A 24544-nucleotide genomic window follows, 5' to 3' on the forward strand; every position below is an offset into this window, starting at 1 on the left:
ATAAATAAAGGGAAAAAAGTGTAATTTTTTGCGGTTTTTCGAGTCCACATCCATGTTGACATATAAAAAGTGTTGTTAAACGGAGATTTAAAAAAAAAAACTAATATTTTTCAATATTTTTTGGAAAAATCAAATCATTTTTTTTTCGTGGCAGTTACAACATTCCGTGACAGGATTTGAAATTCTGAAAAATTCCGTGTTATATCGTATACTCTTGCCACCAACTTAATAGAAAATACAGTTCACTTTCAATACCTTTACAACTTACTTCTTCAATTTGTCAATACTCCTTATTTTTCTGAGTCACTGCAAATGTAAAATGACAGTTTGAGAGCATATTTGTGTCAACAAACAGCCATTTTTTATCACGAACTTTGAGCCACTTTTTGTCTCACGTAGATGTATGTACCAATTTGTTTGTAAATGTTTATTAAAACGTACTAGGTGTGTTCTTTAATTAATTTGATTGCATTTGAACACGCAAAAAATGCCAAGAACTACACAGAGAAACCGTTACGTTTTTTTGCGGATGGAGCTTTAGCTGGAATTCCTTTCTCACAATTTCTAGCAGCCTGATGTTTGGTAGTAAGAATACTGATTATAGACCTTAAATCAAGAACAACATGTGAAAAGGGCATACATGTTTTTTTTTGTAAACAAGCATTCTTATGCCCTTTTCTCGTCACCCATATGACACCAACGCAAACCATCATGTTTCCCTTCCCCCTCGCCTTCCCGATGATGTTGCTGGTTTGCATTGAGCAACTCTCGGTTGGTGAGAAAAGGAACTATAAAGGTTTACAAAAAACTTGTATGCCCTTTTCACATGTGGCTCTTGAAATGGTATCTTTATTATCAAAAACCAAGAATGAAGGAATCCTAAAAAACAAGAATACCGGCAAAAACTCCATCCGCAAACAACGGTACCTCTCTGCATATCCCGCCAACAGACCCACTTTGCACGTCAGGAAAATCCCACCCACTTCACCCCTGTTTTAATGCGACATCATGCCTCACAAACACCACCCCAAACAGCTGTTGTTTCCACCCGCTTGAGACGCTGTTGCACAAGTTTGTTGACATCGCCTCACACGTGCTGCCAACTTGAGGGAATGGAAAATTCTCCACTCGGCAACACACGCATACTTTAGTCGCAGCGACGAACTCTCCACAGCATGCACACAACGAAATAATGTTTCTGCTGCACGACAACGACGTCCGTCAGTTCAGTATCTAGCCGTAGCTGCTCGCCGTTTGTTCGTTCATATGCGGTTACGCTATCGGTTGAGTTTTCGCGTGCTTTTCTTCATGTTTTTTGATTGCCACTTTCTTTCGGTGTTCATTACTTTTGCGTAAGTTTTCCCGTTATCGTCGTGTTACATTTGTTAGTGCCCGCCCGCAAGAAAACAGCAGGAATCATTTGAATTGGATTTAGTTTGTGCGCTTTGTTGCTACGTTGCAAAAATCCTGATGATTTGATCACCCTTTCGAGAGAATCGAGATGACACAGAGTGCTGTGAAGTGGTAGTGGTTATCTGTGAGCATAGCACGCTGTTTGTGTTTTAATAACGCAGAAAATGAAAGGAGTGTCGAGTTCGAATACATATTAGTTATCAATAACCAGTCAGTGGGGGGGGAAACAAGCATTCATTACTCGAAGGAGTCGACAAATTCACGAGCATCGCGATACTGTAGTGCACAGTGCGTGACATACATTCGTATATTTACTAGGTAGCTACAAATGTAGGTACCTACGTGCATTTATGGAAAGTGAAGTGATTGCTAGCAATTCCGGTTGGGCAGCGAGTACCGAGGAGGGTTCGTTACTGCCATAAGTGCCATGGCTATGTTTCTGCAGCTTTTGTATACTGTTACAGCTGGCCGATGGACTAGGGTGGCTCTTTGGCTCTGCGGAACATTCGAATTGATTTGTTTGTGGTTTTATTTTTAAACATTTCGGTATAATATCGGGTAAAACAAATACATTTTTTAAACATCAGCGTTATCAAATTGTAATTGTATCGTAAAAAAGAGAAATTTCATTCAGATGAAGTTTATCACGACAACACTGTTGTTTCTTTACAAACATTGTTGGTGGTGATAAATAAATAATTAACATTATGTTTTGAGTCAACCTGACCGATACAAAAAGATGTATGTAATTTTTTTGCAATTTTTTCCCACCAAAAGATAAACAGTGGGAAAAATGGTCCAGATTCGCACTTATTTCGTATCGCTGGTTTTGGGAGGTATGAACTACTTATTCTCAGGCCCGAATTTACAGGAGATCCAGGCGCCGTGAAACATGTTAGAAGCCCCACAAAAAAAAAACTAGAACTATGTTTTATTTACATAATGTCGACTTGTAACGCTATGTGATAAAATAAGTATTTTATTTTCTCGATCTACTGTACAAAATTATCATTTGTAGTTAAAAAAGTGCCCACTGCATATGACATATGCTACGCAATGTTACTTAAGGACTGTTCAAATACTAACTTTTATAATGAACTACCTAGCTTAATGCTTGCTTTGGCTTAAGCTCTTCATATAAGCAACATATAAAACTAATAAACACTTTATTTGAAGTAGCATGTAATTTTTACGTACATTTAAATCACGTGCTCTAGAATGCAAGTTTCATTTCAATATAACTTGAACTCAAGGATAAATGTTGCAATTGTATCAATACAGATATTTTTTTTATTTCAGCTGTTATAAAGATGATACACACTAACTAAAATAAAAATGAATTTCGTAGAACAAAGTGTTGGTACGTTTATGCATAATTTTCGGTGTCATTTTTTAACCCATGTTTCTTGTAAACATGGGATAAAAAATGACACCGAAAATTAATTTGGAAAATTGACAATATTATCTAAAAAATTCTCATACTTCCTAACACTGTAAGTATACACTATTCAATGACAGTTTTAATTAAATTTGAATTTAATATACACATTTGAAGCACATAAAATAAATTTCGTTCTTACTATTAACTAAGTCAGCACACTGTTTTCATCACATTTTGTTTTAAATCAAAAATCTGACAAAAGTTAAGGATAATATGTTTTACCCAAATGCGTATACGTATGTGTATAAGAGAATTCAATGAAAAAAAAAAAACTTAGAGAACCTCATTTTTTTTTGTGAAAAAAAATGATGGAAATATTGCATTTATTTTTTTGATATTTTGTAAATGCATGTTTTTAGAATACAGGTATACCTCGATATAACGTAACTGTCACTTTTGATTTCGATCGTCGATTTCTCGCGAACGATCATTCAATCCAGAGACGTTGATAGAGACCAGGGGCCTGGCTGGCGGCCATGTTTTTGATGCTTCCATCTGCTCTTGTCTTTCTGCTTACAACACGATTTTGCGTCCCTTTTCTTCATGTATACGTCAGGCGGGCCGTATTTAAATAAGGCCCGTGATCTCGCCTACTGTCAAACGTATAGGATTGATATGGGGTTGCCAGTCCCCTGATAGAGACGCGCAAAGAAAATTTCTGTCAAAACAGCAGCACGGTTTTTGAAGGATCTTTTAACAATGCCATTGGCAACCATGTTTCTTCGAGTGGCTTCAAATGACTTTTATACAGTGCCACAATACTGTTGAGAAAATTTGAACGGAACTGAATAAAAATTAAATGCGCGGCAACATTTTTCAAAAATGAAGCGAAGACGAGAGATGACAGCCGCAACATGACAGTATAATTGTTGTCATATTTTACTGTTTTGCTTGCAGCGCAATCATTTTATTACCATAAAACTACTACTACATTTTATTACCATACATTAAAATTTTCGATTCGAGATTGTTTTTTATCACTAATAAATGTTGTATTTAATTGATTCAACAATAAATAAATAACAGGTATCAAATATTTCGTGAAAACAATTAAACACTTTTTTTCATCACTGAGAACAAAACTCGATAACTTTTTCAAAGGGACGTATCAGCTTTTGTGAACAATGTATTTGATCGTCGATTTGGCGTAACTGGTAGCTCGCTCACGCATTCTAACACTACACGCAAACCAAACATTTATTACAATGAATGTTAGTTCCATTTCCTATCATCCTCTGTTCATGAACATCGCAGCGAATGTTAGAAGTTGACCTTGCAGGCGATGTAATGGTTTTTGTCTTTTTTTTATTTCGCGTTCGATCTAAGCTTTCGACTATACCATTAAGCTTTTTATTTATGACATTGTAGAACGACGCACACACTTGCCTCGAATCTCTCCAACAGAAAAAAGCATACGAGGTCGAGTATGAGAGGAAATGAGCACTTCGTGTTTGCTTTTATGCTATCTATATTCAGAAGCATGGAGAGAGCAGTGAAGAAAGTACAGGTCTGATAATCGGCTATGTTCGTGATTCAAGTCCAGTCGGCAACCTTTTACCTATTTTTTTCAACATAATTAATTTCACTCAACAATACACTCCACGTTTTTTGGTCTCCGATTTTCTTGCATTGGACCGCAGCTAGGTATATGGCATCCTCGGTTCATGCGGTCTCCACTAACATCCTTTGACGATGAATCTTACATAATTGTAAGCGAATCTTACATCCACTGGTTGGGTGTACCATCAGATAAAGGGTGATACGGTCAAAATTTGGTCAATATCAACTTGACGTATTTCTTTCAATTTTGCATTTAAAAAACCTGAACACCCCTCATTTTGAAGGTGTGTGTGTGTAGAATGTTGCTCCTATTTTGATTTTGGAATTCACTCTTCAGTTGTCAAAATGCCGTTCAAGCAAGAAGAGCAGCGTATCAAAATTTTGCTCGCGCATCGCGAAAATCCAAGCTACTCCGCACGCAAAGTTGGCAAAATCGCTAAAAGTTGCCAAATCAACCGTTACAAATGTAATTAAAGTGTTTGGGGAACGTTTGTCGACAGCCAGGAAGTCTGGATCGGGGGGAAATCGAAAACCGGAAGCCGCTGAGACGACAAAGAGAGTTGCCGGTAGTTTCAAGCGAAACCCTAACCTCTCTCTCCGAGATGCCGCAAATAAGCTGGGTGTATCGTCTACAACCGTGCATCGAGCCAAAAAACGAGCCGGACTATCGACTTACAAGAAGGTAGTGACTCCAAATCGCGATGATAAACAAAATACGACAGCCAAAGCGCGATCCCGGAGGCTGTACACGACGATGCTGACGAAGTTTGACTGCGTGGTAATGGACGACGAAACCTACGTCAAAGCCGACTACAAGCAGCTTCCGGGACAGGAGTTTTATACGGCAAAAGGAAGGGGAAAGGTAGCAGATGTTTTCAAGCACATGAAACTGTCAAATTTCGCAAAGAAATATCTGGTTTGGCAAGCCATCTGTACCTGTGGCTTGAAAAGCAGCATTTTCGTAGCTTCCGGGACTGTGTCAACCAAGAAATTTACGTGAAAGAGTGTTTGAATAAACGTCTGCTCCCTTTCCTGAAGAAACACGGTTGTTCCGTACTGTTTTGGCCGGATTTGGCATCTTGCCATTACGGTAAAAAGGCCATGGAGTGGTACGCCGCCAACAACGTGCAGGTGGTTCCCAAGGATAAAAACCCTCCCAACACGCCAGAGCTCCGCCCAATTGAGAAATACTGGGCTATTGTCAAGCGGAACCTAAAGAAGACCAAAAAACTGCTAAGGGCGAGCAGCAGTTCAAGGCAAACTGGCTTTCTGCGGCGAAGAAGGTGGACAAGGTGGCTGTACAAAATCTGATGGCAGGGGTCAAGCGTAAGGCCCGGCAATTCGGATTTGGAAAAGCGGAAACCTAACTGAATATTTTTCCTGAATTTTATACTAATTGAACTTGAAAAAGAAATTTAATTTGATTTTTTAAATAAACGATTTCACCGATTTACACGTGTTTTCCCTTGACCAAATTTTGACCGTATCACCCTTTAGGGGGAATTTTCCCCTACCTGCTAGTGGTGTTAGTAAGCATGTGTGAGCTACCAGTTACGCCAAATTGACGTTCAAATGCATTGTTTACAAAAGCTGATAAGTCCCTTTGAAAAAGTAATCGAGAATACTCCTTTTTGGTGAATTGAGCGAACAGTAATGTTTATTTACTTAGCTCGTTTGGTTCAGCGTTTGACGGTTCGTTTGGTTTTTCTTGCTTCAGTCTATGCGTGTCTCTCTTCAACGTATCTGATTCAATCAAGCAAAGTAACAACACCATCGGACAGATGAGTTAATCCCCCATCGATTGGTTATGTTGATTTGTATGATTGAATTGTTATTTGCGAAACATCGACGATTGAAGTCAAAAGTGACAGTTACGTTATATAGAGGTATACCTGTAATTGCTTTGATGGTTCATTCTGAAGTGTTGTGTTTGATTATCATTAATTTAGGCAATGCATATTTTTTTTTTTTATTATTAACTATACATATCGTCCATAAACAATACGGATACAATGATAAATGAAAAAGTTACAGAACAGTCCTTATTTACAATGAGAATGAGGTGTTTCATGCTGCTTCTGACAGTACTCACCACTAGAGTAATTTGTGTTACCGTGTGCATATTCAATTCAAATTTAATAAAAATTTCTAAAAAATAGCTTAACGTTACAAGATACGGAAAAATCATAATTAGTAAAGCTTAATTATTGATAGGGCTGGAATTAGGGTGTAACAGCTTTTGTAAACAATGACTTCTCTCGATGATTTCTCGAAACTCAAGGCACAAACACGCCAACCAACATAACCAATGGGAAGGGGAAGTCTTCCCCTACCCGATGGTGACGTTGATTTGAGTGAGCGAGTCTTGGCTTTCTTGAAATCATCGAGAGAAGTCATCGTTTACAAAAACTTTTACGCCCTTATTTCAGCTCTATCTTTTTTTTTATTATTTAACGTCGGTCTCTGTTCCGCAATCTAGTGCCAATCACCGACGGACATCGATTGCCATCCATTGACGGCAACCGAATGTGCAGGAAGGCAGCTTCCACACCTGCGTAGGATATCGCACCCATTCACAACACACATGGGCCGGGACCAACGGCTTTACTCCCCTTCCGAAGGAAGACGTAACCAGAGATTTTTATGCCTCAGAAAAATCCCACCGACCTCGGCTGGGGATTGAACCCAGACCTATTGGGGTGTTAGAAAGCAGTCACGCTTACCACTACACCACCGGCGCCGGCTTTCAGCTCTATCTAGAATTATTAATTTTCTTAGGTTGTAAACATGGGAAAAAAAATATTTTTTTTAAATTAGTATGTAAACTTTGTTCTACAAAATTAATATATTTTTTAGTTGGTGTTTATCATCATTGAGAAATATAAAAAAAAAAAATTGGCTTGACACACTTTACAACATTTATCCAGGTGTTCCAGATGTATCGATATGATTACGAAAAATGTTGTTAATTACATTTTAGAGCAAATTTAATATAAAATATTGTAAAAATTACGTGCTATTTCAAATGTATTGTTCATAAATGTTGTTATGTTGCTTACAAATAGAGCTTCATACTTGCCCAAGAAACCGTTCAGCTAAGCAGACAAACAAAAAGTCTGTGTCCGCTTTATAAAGTGAACATTCCTTAATGTCACAAAATGTTGCATTTTTCTCACCGCTAGAAGCAAGGTTTAAAGAGAAATCGACGGTTTTGTAAAAAATTGCAATATCGCAGTGGTTTATCCACCACTGGCGGAATCAATTGGACTTAAAACAAACATATATGGTATATATTTCGAAGGGCTTAACTTTGATGATCAATTATTCAAGTTTCTCTTTGAATTACTTCAGTTGTTTAAAACAAAGTCTGAGATTTATCCAAATCGCTATCTTCATTTTCACCCTATAACCACTTGAGGCATAGAAAAGTTTCTTAAAATGACTCCATCTACAATGTTTCCATAGATGTTCATCAATTTTACCAAGACTTAAAAAAGTTTTTTTTTTTATAAAAGTGTAAAGGCCCTTAGCAAAAATTTCCACCACTCAAATAAATTAGTCAAAAAAAAAGAAACATTCTAGAAGACATCAAACTGCTACACTCAATGGAGCAAAGCCGTAGATGTTGTAGTCAATCTTCTTCATCTACATAAATTCATTCAATTGCATGCAGTGAAAAGTGCGCTGAGGATCGGCCGGTTCATGAATCTTATGATAGTCAAGAGGTGTTGAATGCTTCAAAATAAAAACCACGTCAAATCTGGTATGGGAATGTACTAAGTAATGCAGAAACTGTCCTATCGTAATACGGTTAACTTATATTGTGTTCCTGACCATTTCGGAATTGATGGAAATGAAAAAAAAACTGATCAGTTTACAAAAAATAAGGTCATCCACGCAATTCATTGGACCCGAACCATTTTTTGGACTACCTTCTTGTGATCTCAAAATGGAGCTTAAGAACTGGAAAAAAAAACAAAAGTTCAATGCAACTGGAACAATTCCCGGCAATGTTTTATAAAGCCATACATAGGTTACTAAACCCTAATAATCACGCTCTGATAGCTCGATTAATTTTCGAATAGGTTCTATGGACATTCTAGATAGAGCTGGAATAAGGGCGTGACAGGATTTTTTAAACAATGACTTCTCTTGATGATTTCTAGGAATTCAAGGCACGTCCACGCAAATCGAAATAGCCATCGGGTGAGTGAGCTTTGGGTGAGCTTTGACTTTATAGAAATTATTGAGAGAAGTCATTATTTACAAAAACTGTTACGCCCCAATTTAAACTCTATGTAGATTTGGCGATCAACAAATCGATCAACCTTGATTCGCTTTCTGCCGCGAAAAGCGAGGTAGTTTGGCAATAATAAGTATTTAATCTTTTAATTTTTGATTATATGCACCAACATTCCAAATCCACCGCTCAGGTCGTGATACACTCTAACTTTACAGTACCCATTAATGAGTACAATTTCATACGTTTTGTGGTAAAGTAGGTTAACCATTAAATGGGTAACTAAATAACCCATTAATGAGTAACGTTTACCCACTTATGGGTAATGATTACTCATTTATGACTAAAAGTGACCAATTCAGGCATAACATTTGATAACGACACAAAAGTATTTGTAAACAAACTTTCTAAGGCCCTTTATACACGAACCAAATTACGCCCACGCAAACCAACAACGTCATCGGATAGTGGAAACTATCACCTTTCCGAAAGTGGTATTGGTTTGCGTGAACGTACTTTGGTTCACGTGTAAAGGGCCTTAGAAAGTTTGTTCACCAATGTATTTGTGCCGTTATCAAATGTTATGCCTGAGTTAATGGGTATTTCACCCATTAAATGGGTCAACCTACTTTACTTCAAAATGGGTAAATTGTACCCATTAATGGATACTTTCCAGTTACAGTGTAGAAAACGAATCAAGTTAATCGAATTTTGGTTGTCAAATGGACATAGGGTGGCGTCCATAAATTAAGAAACGCTTATAGGGAGAGGAGAGGTCACCTATATCGTTACGAATTGTTACATAGGAGAGGGTGGAGTAAAGCTTTGCGTTACGTAACAAAAAAAGAAAAAAAAATCTACCTTAAGTTTTTTGCTTTCGTTAATTATTCGAAAAGCAGGTACTCGATGTTACACTTATCTTTTGATATCTTGAAATAAATTAGGTATAAATCCTAATTTCATAAAATGAGAGAGGAGGGGTTTCTTTCAATGATATGTTTTGTTTCAAAGAGAGGGAGAGGAGAGGGTTCAAAATTTTGATTTTTTCGTACGTAATTAGTTGACGCCGCCTACACAGAAAAAAAAATCTGAATTCTTACTATCGCTTAAACTCTCCTTAAACGAGTTAATCGTTTTATTTTGAGCTATAGTTGGCATAAACAACGAAATCGTTTAAAAGCTTGCATACAATTTTGCTAATTTATGCTAGAGTCGGTGTATAATGAGTCACGCCAAAAGTGAAGCCAAGTCTACCTATTGAACTGTCAAACCGGCTACCTATCGTGCAAAGTAAACAAACATTACGATGCTATGAAAGGTCCACGAGAGGTATTGCAATAAATATAAAATATAATCGAAGAAATGATCATGAACACGCAGTGAGCATTAAATTGTCATGGGATACGTTTGGTAACGATCAGTAATGAGAATTTCTACTATTTTTTGTTAGGATGATTGGACAAAATCACTGATATAATGATTTACAACAGCCGCTATTTTTTTTGCTCCTTAGAAGTCATTTGAAGTTGATGTAGCAGTCCTCTGTTGCCAAGTGAAAAGAAAGGGAATCTTTCGAAAACCGTGATGCGAGTTCAACTGTTTTTCTCTTAGCGTCACTCATTATACACCGACTCTAATTTATGCGACATTGCTCTTGCCAAATCTAGCGTTAACTTTGTCTGCGCTATATATCGCAGAAATTTACATTAGTTTTTCAAATTTATTCAAATATTAATCGAGATATCAGCTTTGTTCAATAATTTTCCATCTGTCACTTTTAACTACGAGTTAATTATACACTGATTAACTTTTAAAACTGGCCCTGATTGGAGGATCGGCCAAATGTGTGTCTATGATCGTATTTATTAACACCGACATCAACATCAAGTATCATCAATCAACAAACATTAGTGATCGGGATTTAATATTTTGATAATACCGGTTCGAGCTTACCACCATAAGAAGACCGTTAAAACTAGGGTAACTGGACACCATTCGAATCATAGAGCCACCCTACACCAAATCTACCTCGCGGCCATCAAAGTTTTCCATTCGCCCAACTGAATCGGCTTTGTTTTCCTGGCTTTCTCCACTACGGTTTGCTGTGTCTTCTCGCGCACGGTTTATTTTCCTCAAAAGTATAGTGTTCAATTTTATGATCAGTTTCCAGAAGAGTATCATCAATCTACGCCATCAGTGAAAGGAAGATAGAGAACAGAAGTTTTTGATTTTAAGTGTGTTTACCTACGTACGTACCAGAGGCACATACTTGCAAGCGTTTGTAGTTCTATCAACCAGTTGTGCTGTCGCAGTGGAAATTTATCAAACAAAAATCAAAACAGTGTTGAGTAAACAAGTTTTTCTCAGTGTGTTCAAAACCATTCACGGCTGAGTCATTAGCGTTTTGTATCGAAACCATCGTGTTCACATGTTTTAATTCGCGCACCAATACCACTACGTGATAATGATGTGTTTTTTTTTTATTTATTTATGAAAGGAGAAATTAATACGAAGATAAAATTGTTAGACAGAAGCCAAAACAAAGCGCAAAACCGGCAGTGAAACAAAGTGTGAAAGAAGGAAACAGTGATTCGTGCAAATCCCATTACATTTTCGTTACTTCGGAAAAAACCCAAACACAAACGAAGACGAAGAGCGCTGAAAGGTAGATACGAAGTTTGTTGTTGCTGATAAATGAACCACCCGCATCTTCGTGACAAGTGAAACAAACACCAATCCAGAGTGTGATCGAGTGTATTGGTGTGTCCGTCGTTAACTGGATTATTAACTAGGCGGTGCGGAGCGGTGTCTACGAGAAGTTGTTTACAAAGGAGGTGCTGCATCGCTTGCGTGTTGTGCTGCATGTGGCATTTGTCACCACACGAGGTCAACGGGTGAATATGCACTAGCGTCGATCGTTGCCGTCGATTGAACACATGTAAGTTTACAACAGAATGTCGCATAAATGTAAAATGCAAAATGTCCCATACGAACACACATCGTTCTTTCTGATCCAGCTTTATTCGAGTACTTCATCCGTAAACTCTACAGCAGTTGAATGATAAATTATCTTTAGAAGAGTGCATAGTTCTTATCTCGGTCTGCGATATGCTCAATTTTACTCATAATGTTTCGAAACTTTGTAAATCGCAAGTGTTTATAAGCGTTGATGAAGGTTCCGGGGTCGCGCAAATGGTTTAAAGTTTGTATGGAGATTATGGCGAATTACTATGAGAACGTTTTGAATTTCGTCAATGTCAATGTTTGATTAAAAAAAAACTGAGGCCCTTTTTGAATAGGTCCTATGGCCTTTTGTCGATCAAACAATCGATTAACTTGATTCGCTTTCTACCGCGAACTAAGCGGTGAATTTGCAATATTGATGCACACTATAAAAAGTTAAGCCATTATTGCGAAAATATCACACTGGTCGCGGTAGAAAGCGAATCAAGTTAATCGATTGCGACAAATGGACGTATGAACTATTTATTTAGTTTAGTTTCATTCAAAGTGTTTTTATGTTACTTCATACGCGAAGTTTGCGATTTTCAGAGTAGGTTGGAAATGCTATCTAACATTCACGTTCAGTTTACTAAGAAGCTCTGGGCAATCGATATCGGATGTTAGTAAGCCGCTGGCGAAACAAGCTTTGGCTACATCTCTTCTAACGTTGAGTGAATCAAGATGAATCAACCTTCATCGATCGCATAGCTGGAAAGATTAGTACGGTCATTCCATGACAGGTGACGAAGTGCGTAACGTACGAACTTCCGTTGGACGGATTCAATTTATTCCATTTTGATAATGCGGCGCCCACACCTCAGCAGAATACTCGAGCGTTGAATGCACTAAAACGCAATATAATGCCTTCAAGCAATACACATCCTTGAAATGTTTGCCGAATCGAAAAATGAATCCCAGTTCTGATGAGGCTTTTTAAACGACGTATGATACTTGATCTTTAAACGCCAGTGAATAGTCAAGAAGTACTTCAAGATCTTTCACAGTGCTCTCACGTTTTAGAGAGGTACCACATAAAACGAAGTCTTGGATGGCCAGTGGTCGTTTAGGCCCTAAGGAAACAACAGAACATTTAGAAGCATTCAAGACCATACGATTCGTCTTGCACCAAGCTGCGAAAGCCTCTAGTCGTTCTTGAAGAAAGAAAGCGTCACTTGGTTTGTTGTTAACATAATATATATGATCACTAAGCTTTACGTACATATTCCGTCCAGAGGTTACCGTCAATTCATAATCTGTTGTGGCCAGGACATTTTCGTGATCTATTCTACATGCGAGCTTTTCGCCATTTGGCGAACGACGAAAGAAGTAAATGTCACAAGGTTGGTGGTAGTGGACCGTTTAGAAACAAATCCATGTTGATCTGATGAGATATGTTGCGAGCGTTTCTGTGATAAGAAGTCCAGGGCAATCAGTTCGAAAAGTGTTGACAACGTACACGTATTGAAAAATTAATCGAGAAATGTGATTGCCATGACAACGATAAACAAGTCTGTAGTTGTTTTGTTGAAATAAGCGCGCATGTTTAACCAATAAGAACCAATTAAGGGCATCGAGTGCCAATTGAGCAAAGTGACAATGGCCACCCAAGATCCTTGGAACAGGCTCCAGAAACCCCGGAGGAAGTTGCCAATCTCTGATTTCAACAAAAACTGGTCATGTCCATGTGGCATATCAAAATATTCTGAATGTTATGAACATGTCTTTAGACACCACAAAAGAGTGACAAAAGATCCAATGCCCCGGAACAAGTACCGGAAGCCACGGGAGAAGTGGCCAATTTTTTATTTAGTCAAAACCCCAGACGTGCGGTACATCACAGCTTTCAGAAATCTATGGGCAATTGGCATGTGTCCTAATGTCCCTGGAACAGGTGCTGGATGAATCGGAGGAAGTGGCTAATCTTCAATTTCACCAAAAATTAATTATGTGGGTTATCAAAATTTAATGGATATGTTTTTACCATACCACCTAACAAGAGTTATAATCGTCATCCAAAGGCCCGGAATACTTTCCGGAAGCCCCGGAGGAAGTGGCCAACAAAACCCATAAATCCATATTTTTTAAAAGAAATTCATGAATAATTAATAAAAGACCATGACAATTTAACAGAATGTTAATGGCCATTCAATGTCCCAGGAAAAGCGTTCCGGAATTCTCAGAGGAAGTCGCCAATATATGAATCAACAAAAACTGGTCTTCTGGCATATGAATATTTTATAATTTGTGTGGACATGTTCTGGGGACAATGGGTGGTTTAGTCCAAAATGTTCGCCATATTTGAGTTCGTTACAAATAAGAAACTGACCACTTACACCTAGGGTAACTGGAAATTATCCGGATGTGTTCGATGTGGTACTAGGCTCTTGATATCTTGACATCTTTGCAGATGTTGTGGAATTATAATGTGATTTGAGTGCCGCATGATGGGTTTTGGTCCAAGTAAAAAACTGGCCACTTCCCCTGGGTTACCTGGAACATGTCCGGATGTGACCAAATTCTATATGACCATCATTGATCATTTTAAAATCTCATGTGATTTGGGGTGGCACATGCTGGGCTTAAAATTATTAAGACTGATTATAGACTCACGACCCGTGTTCACCAGAACATGTTCCGCCTATACCGGAACCAGTTGACCGATTCCAAAAGCGTTAAAATTAAGATAAAAAGAAGGCAGACTCTCTCGCAAAGGTGGGCGCACAACAAGGCGAGAGTTATGATAGAAGAATTTCACATGACGAATTTTTCCCATCAGTACGTCAGAGTTCTCCTTTTAAGTTGGCAAAACGATTGGACAAAGCGTGGTTCAAAGGTCTGGTTGCAAGTCGGGACTTCATTCGCGTGCTGTCAAAATTTATGTCCAACCACTACTCGCTACACGCACATCTCTACAGAATAAACCTCGTTGACAGCAATATATGTAGGTGCATAACCAGCTATGATGACATCGATCACGCAGTTTGGTATTGCCCGGGTAATGACGCCTCCAGAGCACGACTGTTGGATACCCTAGTGGCCCGAGGTAGACAACCCTTCCGTGAAGTAAGAGATGTATTGGGAACCCGTGATCTTCCCTACATGCAGTCGATCTACGAATTCCTTTGTTTGTCTGATGTTAGAGTTTGATGTGACCATTCTCTCCTTTCCAAACACTTTCCAGCCATTGTATCCCAGTCTTGTTATCCTCCTGTTTCTGTGCTGCTTACCCCTGCCCAGCCTGGAATTGGTCAACCGTCCGAAAGTAGTATCTGACTGAAGGAGGCTTCAGAAACCAGTTAAATTTTTACCCATTAACCTCGAGCACGCCACGAGTAATTGGTACCCAATACTAACCTACTGCTGCTGTTTAAAATGTAAATTCAATTATTACTGATTTTTGGCTCCGCAAAGTGTCACATACAACTGAGCCTAGTAAATAAATGAACTAGTTAAAAAAAAAGACGAAAATGACTTTACTCTGTATACTAGAATGATACCAAAATTTTAAAAAATGATTAAAAATTTAATTAGCTAAATGAATTATTTATATCAATGAACATTGTCGAAATATAAACAATTCATTGTTTTATTCGGAAATCTCATTGATTATTTCTGCGCAGCTGCATATCACAAGGCAAATCTCATAGGCCAATAAACTCTTGCATGAGATTTCAGTTTTTGAGTTATTCCAATCACTGCGTTAAGATGGATGTAAATGGCAAGGGTGAATCTGTAAAAACAGGTGAATTGTGCATCAATTTTGTCAATGGTCAAAACCTTTTCTTGGTAAGTTTAATTGATCTAGATCAAAATAATTTCCGTCAATTTTGAAGAATAGAGGGATTTCGTTTTTGGCATTAGAACTGTTTCATCTATGTTTCCTAAATCGAGTCCTTGTCAAAATCGAAACCTTTTTCAACGTGTCATAATTCAATTGTGCCACCCCAAATCACATGATCTTACAATAAGAACAAATGTATCATGTTGAAAAATTATAAAGAAAAATGCTATCGTAGGACATTTTAGAAAATTATAATTTTTGTGTTGCCAAAAACGAACACCATGTTGCGGAAATTGAAGCATGATTAAGATCCAGCTATTTTTTTCCCCTGTTGGGTACATTACCACTGCGACCATTTATTTGATCTATTGTAGTAAATTCCCCGGTTTTTTTGTTAACCTTATTAGGGTGAAAAACTACTATTAGAAGTAACCATCAATGCCTAACTTTAGGTATATTCCCAGCAAGAAATTATGTGTCGTATGAAACGCACTACCTTACTAGGAGATGAACACCATATTTCAAAGGGCTGTAGTAGTCCCTTATTAAAGAACTTTACCCTTCTGTTAAGAAGTGCTGCACAGTTGCACAATAAATGTTCGGAGGTTTCTGTTTCCTCGTTACAAAACCGACAAATATTATCATCAACTTTTTTAATTAGTCTTAGATGATATTTGGCTGGACAGTGCCCTGTAATTAGTCCTATGTAAGTACATAGGTCTTTCTTTGAGAGGCTAAGGAGTTTTTGTGTGTTTGACGCATTTAGCATCACAAACTTTCTTGATTGTCGGGTTGTGATAGTATTATTCCAATTACAAGCTATCATCAGCTTTTTCCAGTTCCTTAATTCCATCTTGATGGAGCTTGGAGAGACCCCACAGAATGGTTCAGGTCCTAGAAATTGTTTAGATGCTAGTTCATCAGCCTTTTCATTACATTCTACTCCACAGTGTCCTGGCACCCAGTAGAGATTTACTGTATTGTTATTAGACAACTGTTGAAGTAACTGAATGCATTCCCATACTAACTTGGAAGTACATGTAAATGATTTTAAAGCATTCAAAGCTGCTTGGCTATCAGAAAAAATGCATAGATTTGCATGTTTATATTTTCGCTTTAAACACACAATAGTGCACTGTAGTATGGCTTGAATTTCAGCCTGAAAAACGGTTGCCCATCCACCCATAGAAACTGAAATATTAACACCAGGACCTGTCACACCAGCTCCCACTTTATCATTTTGTTTTGATCCATCAGTAAAGAATACAACTAATCTTGGGTGGATTTGTGGTCCTCCCGCACTCCAGAGAGAGATCCAGCTATACTTAAAACAATGTCATTGGGTACAAATTTTGCACCCAGTATTTTAACTGAGATTCCCATGCCGCAACGCAATGCACAGTTTTCCATATACAAGCTGGAAACAACCCATGCGACTGATGTGTCACTGAGAGGTGATAATAGCAGAGTTCAAATAGGTAAAGCAAAGACTAGACCTGTGAATCTTTATATAAAGCTGCACAAAAAGTACAAATCTGGCATGTCAACAATGAGTAAACAAAGTCTATAAAAAGATTGTATTATTCCAGCAGCGGTATCAGCACTTTAATGGTGTTAAATGACCAAATGATTTAATATAGAATTTCCACAATCAAATATTCTTTTTGGAATCGTAAACCAGTTTTCAGAGAATAATCAATTTTTATCACAGAAATAATGTAAATAAATAATAAATAAATGTAACATAGCCAGGGGTGCACATTAGGGTGCTTCGGTTTGAAAAAAATAGATGACTATCTGATAGGCTGCCCTCCAGCCTGATTCATAACTCCAAATATTGAAAAAAATTGGAAAAGATTCATGAAGGCTTAGAGGTCGTGCCAATGCTTTGAAATTTGTATGGGAATTACTATGGAAGAATTTATTAAACCACCAGTGGCGTCGGCCTTACCTCAATCTACCTCTTCAACTACTCCCAAAACGTAAACAAATAAACGTATGTTGCTTTCAGTCGATACAAACCAGTAAAACTAGAAGGCTTTATTCATTTTGGGACCAATTTGAATATACATAGATATGGCTCAAAATTACGTTAAAAGATAAAAAGTAAGGCTACGCGTCGCCACTGAAAACCACTTATATCACTCTAACTTTGCTTCTACTTGTTCAAATGTTAAGAAAAAAATAATATGGTGTTGCTATTGCAGAAATAATGCGAAAAAAGATACAAAATAGGGCAAACTGAAAAATGAATATGTGCAAGACAATTTCCTAATAACAACAACAGGCTTGTTGATCATTGTCATGGCGACCACATTTTTTTTTCACCGTTTGGTCAACTACAACCAAAGTTAGTGAAAATTAATAATTTCCCATATTAATTCTCCGTACAAAATTTAAATCATTGGCGTGACCTCTAAACCATCATCAATCTTTACCATTTTCCTATATATTTTCCATATGCCTATCAGAAATTCATCACATTTTTGTAATGAATCACTCTAGTGTACATACGAAGTAAATGGGAAACATGAAATTAATGCCATACACATTAACAGCTGTAAATTTAATAAACTTAATAATTTCATGGTTCAATCATAAACTTATACCCGTTTTACAATCAAGAAAACAAAAAGTTGCCTTCAGCTGAGCATTTTGCCCAGTTGCAAAAAAAAAGTAAATTTAGCTATTTTTACTTGTCTGTTCATCGTCACCTTATTGACAGATTATACAACTTTATAGTGTGAGAAAAAGTACTGTTTTTGTTTGGTATGAAAGGGTTGATCTGTGATGTGCTTTCGGGAGTTTAGATTTTTTGCGTCAAAATGAGCCGACATTTTGAAGTGTTATATCTGATCAACTGCACAATTTTGGAGATGTAATATTCACCTAAACAAAAGGGGAGCCCCATGAATCAAAAGCAGCAATCATCAAAAAAATCCTTGCTTGACAGCTGATTTTAAATTTGAGACCGTATTTCCGTCATTCAAAATGTTCACTCATTATGTGTGTGGCATTAATTTCGTGTTCACCCTTTATACAAAATTTGCTATGTTCTTCGCATGAACAGATTCTGTTATATAGTCGTCGAAGGTTTCTTAACCTTCCTATTGCATTGGGGTCATTTTTAGCCTGGAAATGCTGTTTCAAATTTTTCCTAGTGCATTAGTAAGGTTAAATATTTGTTTAATTGTTATATTGACAAAATTTTCGGAAAAAAATCAAGGCCTTTTTTTTTCTTCTTTCCTTTGTTTAACGTCGGTCTCTGTTCCACAATCTAGTGCCAATCACCGACGGACATCGATTGCCATCCAACATTACCATACAATCTACACGCAGAAAAAATATTTTAAACGTAATAATATTTGACGTAAAATCAATCAGAATTTCATTTTGTTTTGGCTGCAAAAAGAAAATATTATTATTTCAACAATCCAGTGTTTAAAAAAAAACCATGGATTGTTAAATCAAAAAGAAAATCTTTTCGAATTTACAAGAGCTTTCATGGTTTTGACGTAAGCTGTCAAATTTGGCAGCTGGGTCAACAACAAAATATGTTTGTTTTTAAAAGAGATTTCTTGTTGATTTAATCATATTTATTTAATTAAGCTTGCAATTATTGATTCGATGATAATTTGCGATAATTTTTATGTTTTGTTTTCTTTTTGTAACAAACAGAATTACAATTGAATTTAAAAAAAAAAACCTTTCTGAGGCATAAAATCTCTCCGGTTCATGAGTTGATGGGTCGATAGGTAGGGTCCAGGTGTGGGAGCGGCCTTCCTGGCGTCGGGAGCATTGGTACTCAGTACAGAAAACAAGATCGACGGAAAAAAATCAAGGAAAAAATAAAGAAAAAACTGTTTATATTTAGCAACTGCAGCATACTTACTTACGTCAAGTCTCGAGATTTTCGGAAATCTTGCACTTATTTCCCGAAATTCACTATTAAAAACAATTTTTACGTCGCACACGGAAATGAGCTGAATCAAACGAGCGCAGTATTGTGTTATTGTTTACATTTTTGTCCGGGAACGAGGGAATGGTTGGTAGTTATTTTTGCATTCATGGCCCGGGGAACAGACACAACAAATAACTTTCAAAGTGTTTTTTATGTTACTTCATACGCGAAGTTAACGATTTTCAGAGTTGGTTGGAAATGCTAACATGAAGCTTTAGTGTGATGATTTATTAGCTAGAGAATGATCTTTAGAAGAGGGAAGGTGGATAGTTCCGTTAGAGTACGGCAGTATGAAAATTGAATAGAAGTTGAAAATAAGCGAAGGGCCATTAAAGCGACAGTTTTCAAGATAGACGCACATTTTTGCCTAGCCCGTACGATGTACGCGGGGACTTGAAGTATGTCTCCAAGTCCACAGGCAAAAATGTGCGTCCCTCTTGTTGCTCATAAACTGACTGCGGCTGTGGAATAGTTCTAGCGACGTTTTCATCACTACCTAAAGCCCCACGCTGCGAGAGCATTTCCAGTCGATGGTGTGTTATAATGCAGTTCTTCTTTACCCAACTATTGTGTTGCTCCTCTCGTCATGACCAACGTGATCATCTCATACTGCCGTACTCTAACGGAACTATCCACCTTCCCTCTTCTAAAGATCATTCTCTAGCTAATAAATCATCACACTAAAGCTTCATGTTAGCATTTCCAACCAACTCTGAACAAATAACTGCTAAATTAAAATTAACTATTGTTGGCTTTATAAAAGAATATTGTTATTTTCACAATAGTCGCAGTTGAAGAGTGGCTGATTAAAACAAAAATAATCTTATTTTGGATTTATTTGAATAAGTATTATTGAAACAATAAAATGCAATATTATTTCAACCGGAATTGTTTGTTTAAATACAAATAAAGTTTTTTTGTTCAATGCAAACAATTTTCTATCCGTGTACACTTGCGTAGGATACACACTTAGAAAAAATCATGTAAATTTAGGTGCTCTGAGAGTGACATATACGAGCGTCAATTTTGACATAAAGTTGAGTCATAACAGACGCGAAATAGGGTTACGGTATGTAATGTGGGTCTAGTCCTTTCATTCGGCCTATCACGCAAATAAATAATTAATTAAGGAATATTACACAAAAAATAAGGAAAATATTGATCACTGATGATTGATAAATGTGTACCACACACAAATCAATTTATATCACAACATTTCAATACATTTTCAGCTCTCGTAAGTAATAAAACTGGTTGAGAATATCACTCTGTTCGGAGTTTTTAGCCGCCATGACTTCTAAGGTTAAGATGGGAAGGTTGCACTGACGATCATCAAATGGCCTGATTATGGCATTTATTGAATGGAATTACCTGATAATACACACTAGACGTAAAACTCACAGTTACTGTTTGAATATTTTATGTTTATTTTAATTGTTTAACAACGTTTTCACAAGTAAATCATGGACCCAACTTTAGGGACACATTTCTTTTCTATGTTCCTAACTTTGGCCCATGAAATTCATTTGACAGCATATAGCAATAAGAGTAACGTCAACAATGTGGTTTGCATTTGGATGATAAGGAACGAACAGGAAGGGAGATTTTTTCTGCCAAATCTGTATAATGAACATCACAATGTTTTGATTTAGATATTCTGCGGTCGAAAGACGATAAGCGAAATTTTTAATTTTTAATTTTTAACTTGAGTGATTTAATGTAGTTTTCGTAAAATTTTCTCTAAGAAATGTTTTGAGGAATGAAGAGTATTAAGTTAACAGTGATAGTGATAAAAAAAAATACATAAGAAAACGTTACCAAGAGCGTTTTTTTTGAGAATCAAACAGGATAGGACGAAGTTGCATCCATAAATAGACCCAATTTGGGGACAATAGACCGATATTACATACATTTCCCTGGTGAGTTTTTGTCTTAAAAAAAGTAAGTTTTTCAACTTTTTGCGGTTCCTGATAGCAAACGACATGATAAGCATATCTAAGCATACCATTTAGCAGTAGAATATCGTTTGCAGGTAAATTAATTGATGAGTTATGATTAAAAACGTAATCTATGGCTGCATATTAGACCGAGGTTAGGGACGTATACCCTACATCACAATCAAACGTAATTTTAGTCGAGCAACGAACTTTTCAATCTCGGAGCACTTAATATTACATGACATGTTTGTTTACGTCTCAATTTTTATGTCAAAGGTGGATTCCGTCACGGGTAAAATTAGTTTTTTCTAAGTGTGTATCGCACCCATTTACTTACCTTTCGAAGGAAGACGTCACCAGAGATTTTTATGCCTCAGAAAAATCCCACCGACCTCGGCTGGGATTGAACCCAGACCCATCAGGGTGAGAAAGCAGTCACGCTTACCGCTACACCACCGGCGCCGGCTTATTTCAGGGCTGTTACAACGGAATTAATTTGAATGGCGCAAATTGTTTCTGGTAATTTTCAGGCAAAATTATCACGGTTTTATTTTTTTATCGTGTTAATGCAGAGCAGTAATACCAACATTCCAGTTTGAACTGGATTCTCCCAGTTGTTTTGGATATCAAAGTTACAAAATCCCATAATTAGAAGAAAGAAATCTCAGCCATTTGATTAACTTCTTGTTCGCAACCTTGAATTGAAGACTAAAAATCAAGAAGACTGGCAACTGTTCTCTTCTCTCATACAAATGTCAAACGTCACTGATAACAGCGCCTCTGTCAACCAAAGGTGGAACTTTGAAGCACAAGTGTTAGTGAGACTGCTCATAAACAGAGAATGTGTGTGTGTGACCTACACATAAAAAAAAATACCCACCGCTTGAGTTTTTTAAACTCAAATTTGAGTTATTTGACCTCTGCCCGTTTCATTTCCTCTCGCTATTGTTGTCAAAAATAGAACAAAAGATTCGACTCAACCGTCTAGTTCCGTACGAGAAGCCAAAATTGAGTAATATGCGATATACCCAAATTTGAGTTAATTGAACTTAATTTTGGGTAGAAAAAATTGAAAATAACTTAGCGCTGGGTATTTTTTTTTTGCCGTGCTTAAATGCAAACTACTTTGAGCCGGTTTACCCAAATTTGGCTTATCGTACGGAACATGGGAGATGAGTGAAAAGAACTTAATTTTGGGTTGTTTTGAATTTTCTGTGTAATGTCTCAACGAATAATCATAACACGGTACTCGTTGTTGTTTTTGTTTTGCTCTACAAAATTTCACAGCAATTTGTATCATAATCCCAGCAAGCCGGTGTTTTCCAAATCCAAACCGAAAGTAGAGGATTGAAACTCGGATCGATACCTAGTGAAAGTAACTTTTACTTGTGAATGAGGAACCAAAATATTGTTTATTTTGCCTGTTGGAAGCAATTAATTATAAGAAATTGACAGCTTCCACCACCATTGAGTGAACTACCGTCATTCGAAAGTTGCTGAAAATTCAAGGATTCTAAAGAAGAAAGATTCGGTACCTACATCACGATCCAATGGAAGGCGTAGCAGGATCTAATGTTGGAGAAAATGAAAATGAAAGGTTCAAGGACTGCAATCCCAAAAGAATATGTTTCTATTTTAGATGTTGTCAGGACATGAAACCACCGGATAGTGATCCTCTGTATGCTTTAACAATTCTTGGAATCGACCGACCCCTTCCAGAGAATGATAACAACAATGTCGGATTGGCCAGTGACATTCAAATGGTTAGCGAGTACCTGTGACAACTTGCCGAGCGTCACAACTCAACCCTCCCCGTCCTGTGGCCAAGTTCCAAAGTCGTGCGGAACGGGCATGCATTTTACTAATGCACCATACGCCATAAATGCGCCATATGCCATAAATGCGCCATACGCCATAAATGCGCCATACGCCATAAATATGCCATACGCCATAAATGCGCCATACGCCATAAATGCATTCGCCCGTAAATGCATCACTAAAGGTCTTAGGAAACGTGGAATATAATTCTGAGATAACAAATTAATGGTCGAGGAAGGTCCCACCATCGAGTCTCTCTAATAAATGAAAAATAAAAAAGGGCCACCATCATTGTGAATGGCATCATTGCCATAGTTTTAATTTTCAAAACATTTAATTACGCATCTGTACAATTTCAGCTGGGATTTTACTCGTTTTCAGCATAAAGTAAAGATAGAAACGTTTCACTTCTTACGGCAATCATAACAAAACCAATAATTGGCAGCTATTTATTTCTATCTACGTGTGTGAATGCACTCGTGAATTAACACACACCGTCATACACAGGTTCCACTTTTGCTCAGAAGAAGCGTTGCCGTTACTGTCTCCTGATTTTTGGCAGAGTTGCCAGTCTTCTTGATTTGTAGTTTTCGCTTGAATTCAAAGTTCGGTATTTCTAATATTTTTGGTAATTTTGAAACTTGAAAACTTCTCAAGTTCCCCAGTCTTCTCCCTATGTCCGTAATATTTTTATTTTAAATAAAAGACCCTGAACCTTGAAGATTGTTCTAAATCCAGGATCACGTAATTTTCTAGACATGAAACGTTATAACATCTAAGTCTCAGAATTTCCATGTTGTCCAAAACTTTGAATCTTGAATTTTCCTGTATCCAGGATCTCGAAATTTGTTCAGGAAAATTCAAATTCTCTTCAGGAAAAATTAAATTCTCTTCACTTGGAGTTCTCCTCAGGCATAGAAAACTTTCAATTAAATTGCGGAACTGCATCAAAGAACACTGAGCTGCGTGCACGCCATAAGCAATAAGCTTGATATGAAATGTAGTAAGTAGTAATACAAATCCTTTTTTTAGCAATGATAACAGTTTTTTATTTGTCGTGGATTTCTTTTGAGAAATCGTGGATTACGCGGAAATTTTTTTGAAAATTTTATATGAAAAAAACTAGCCTGTATGCAGTCCATTGTACCATCGTTTTTAAGAAGTTCTTCTAAATTAATTTAAAAAAAATAGTAGTCAGATTTATTTTCAATGAGTTTAACAATAAATACATCTATATTTTTTTCAGAAGATGTGCCCTTTCAAATGCCAATATGAAACTTTTAATTCAATTCAGAAAATTTACTCTAAAATGAGAACGTTTTAGTGATAGAAAACATGGGTTTTCAACAAAGTTGTTTGAAATTAACTCACCTACAACCTTGCCGAAGAT

At 37.1% G+C, this 24544-nt stretch overlaps 1 protein-coding gene across 3 annotated transcripts in view; it reads left to right on the forward strand.

The window, feature by feature from the left end:
- Positions 1–1238: 1238 nt before the first annotated feature.
- Positions 1239–24544, forward strand: part of SNF4Agamma (SNF4/AMP-activated protein kinase gamma subunit) — a 246075-nt gene continuing 222769 nt past the window's right edge. Inside the window, exons 1-2 of one of the 3 annotated variants that reach the window (XM_065235298.1) lie at positions 1239–1356; positions 11152–11592. The gene's annotated coding sequence lies outside the window, so the exon portion shown is untranslated. Of the gene's footprint in view, positions 1357–10817; positions 11593–24544 lie in introns of all 3 variants that reach the window. The other 2 variants (XM_065235296.1, XM_065235297.1) reach the window with 2 other exon arrangements.

Source organism: Ochlerotatus camptorhynchus, unplaced genomic scaffold (genome assembly GCF_037179485.1).
Source record: "Ochlerotatus camptorhynchus isolate MF236.1 unplaced genomic scaffold, CSIRO-AGI_Acam_v1.1 ptg000471l, whole genome shotgun sequence".
NCBI lineage: Eukaryota > Metazoa > Arthropoda > Insecta > Diptera > Culicidae > Ochlerotatus > Ochlerotatus camptorhynchus.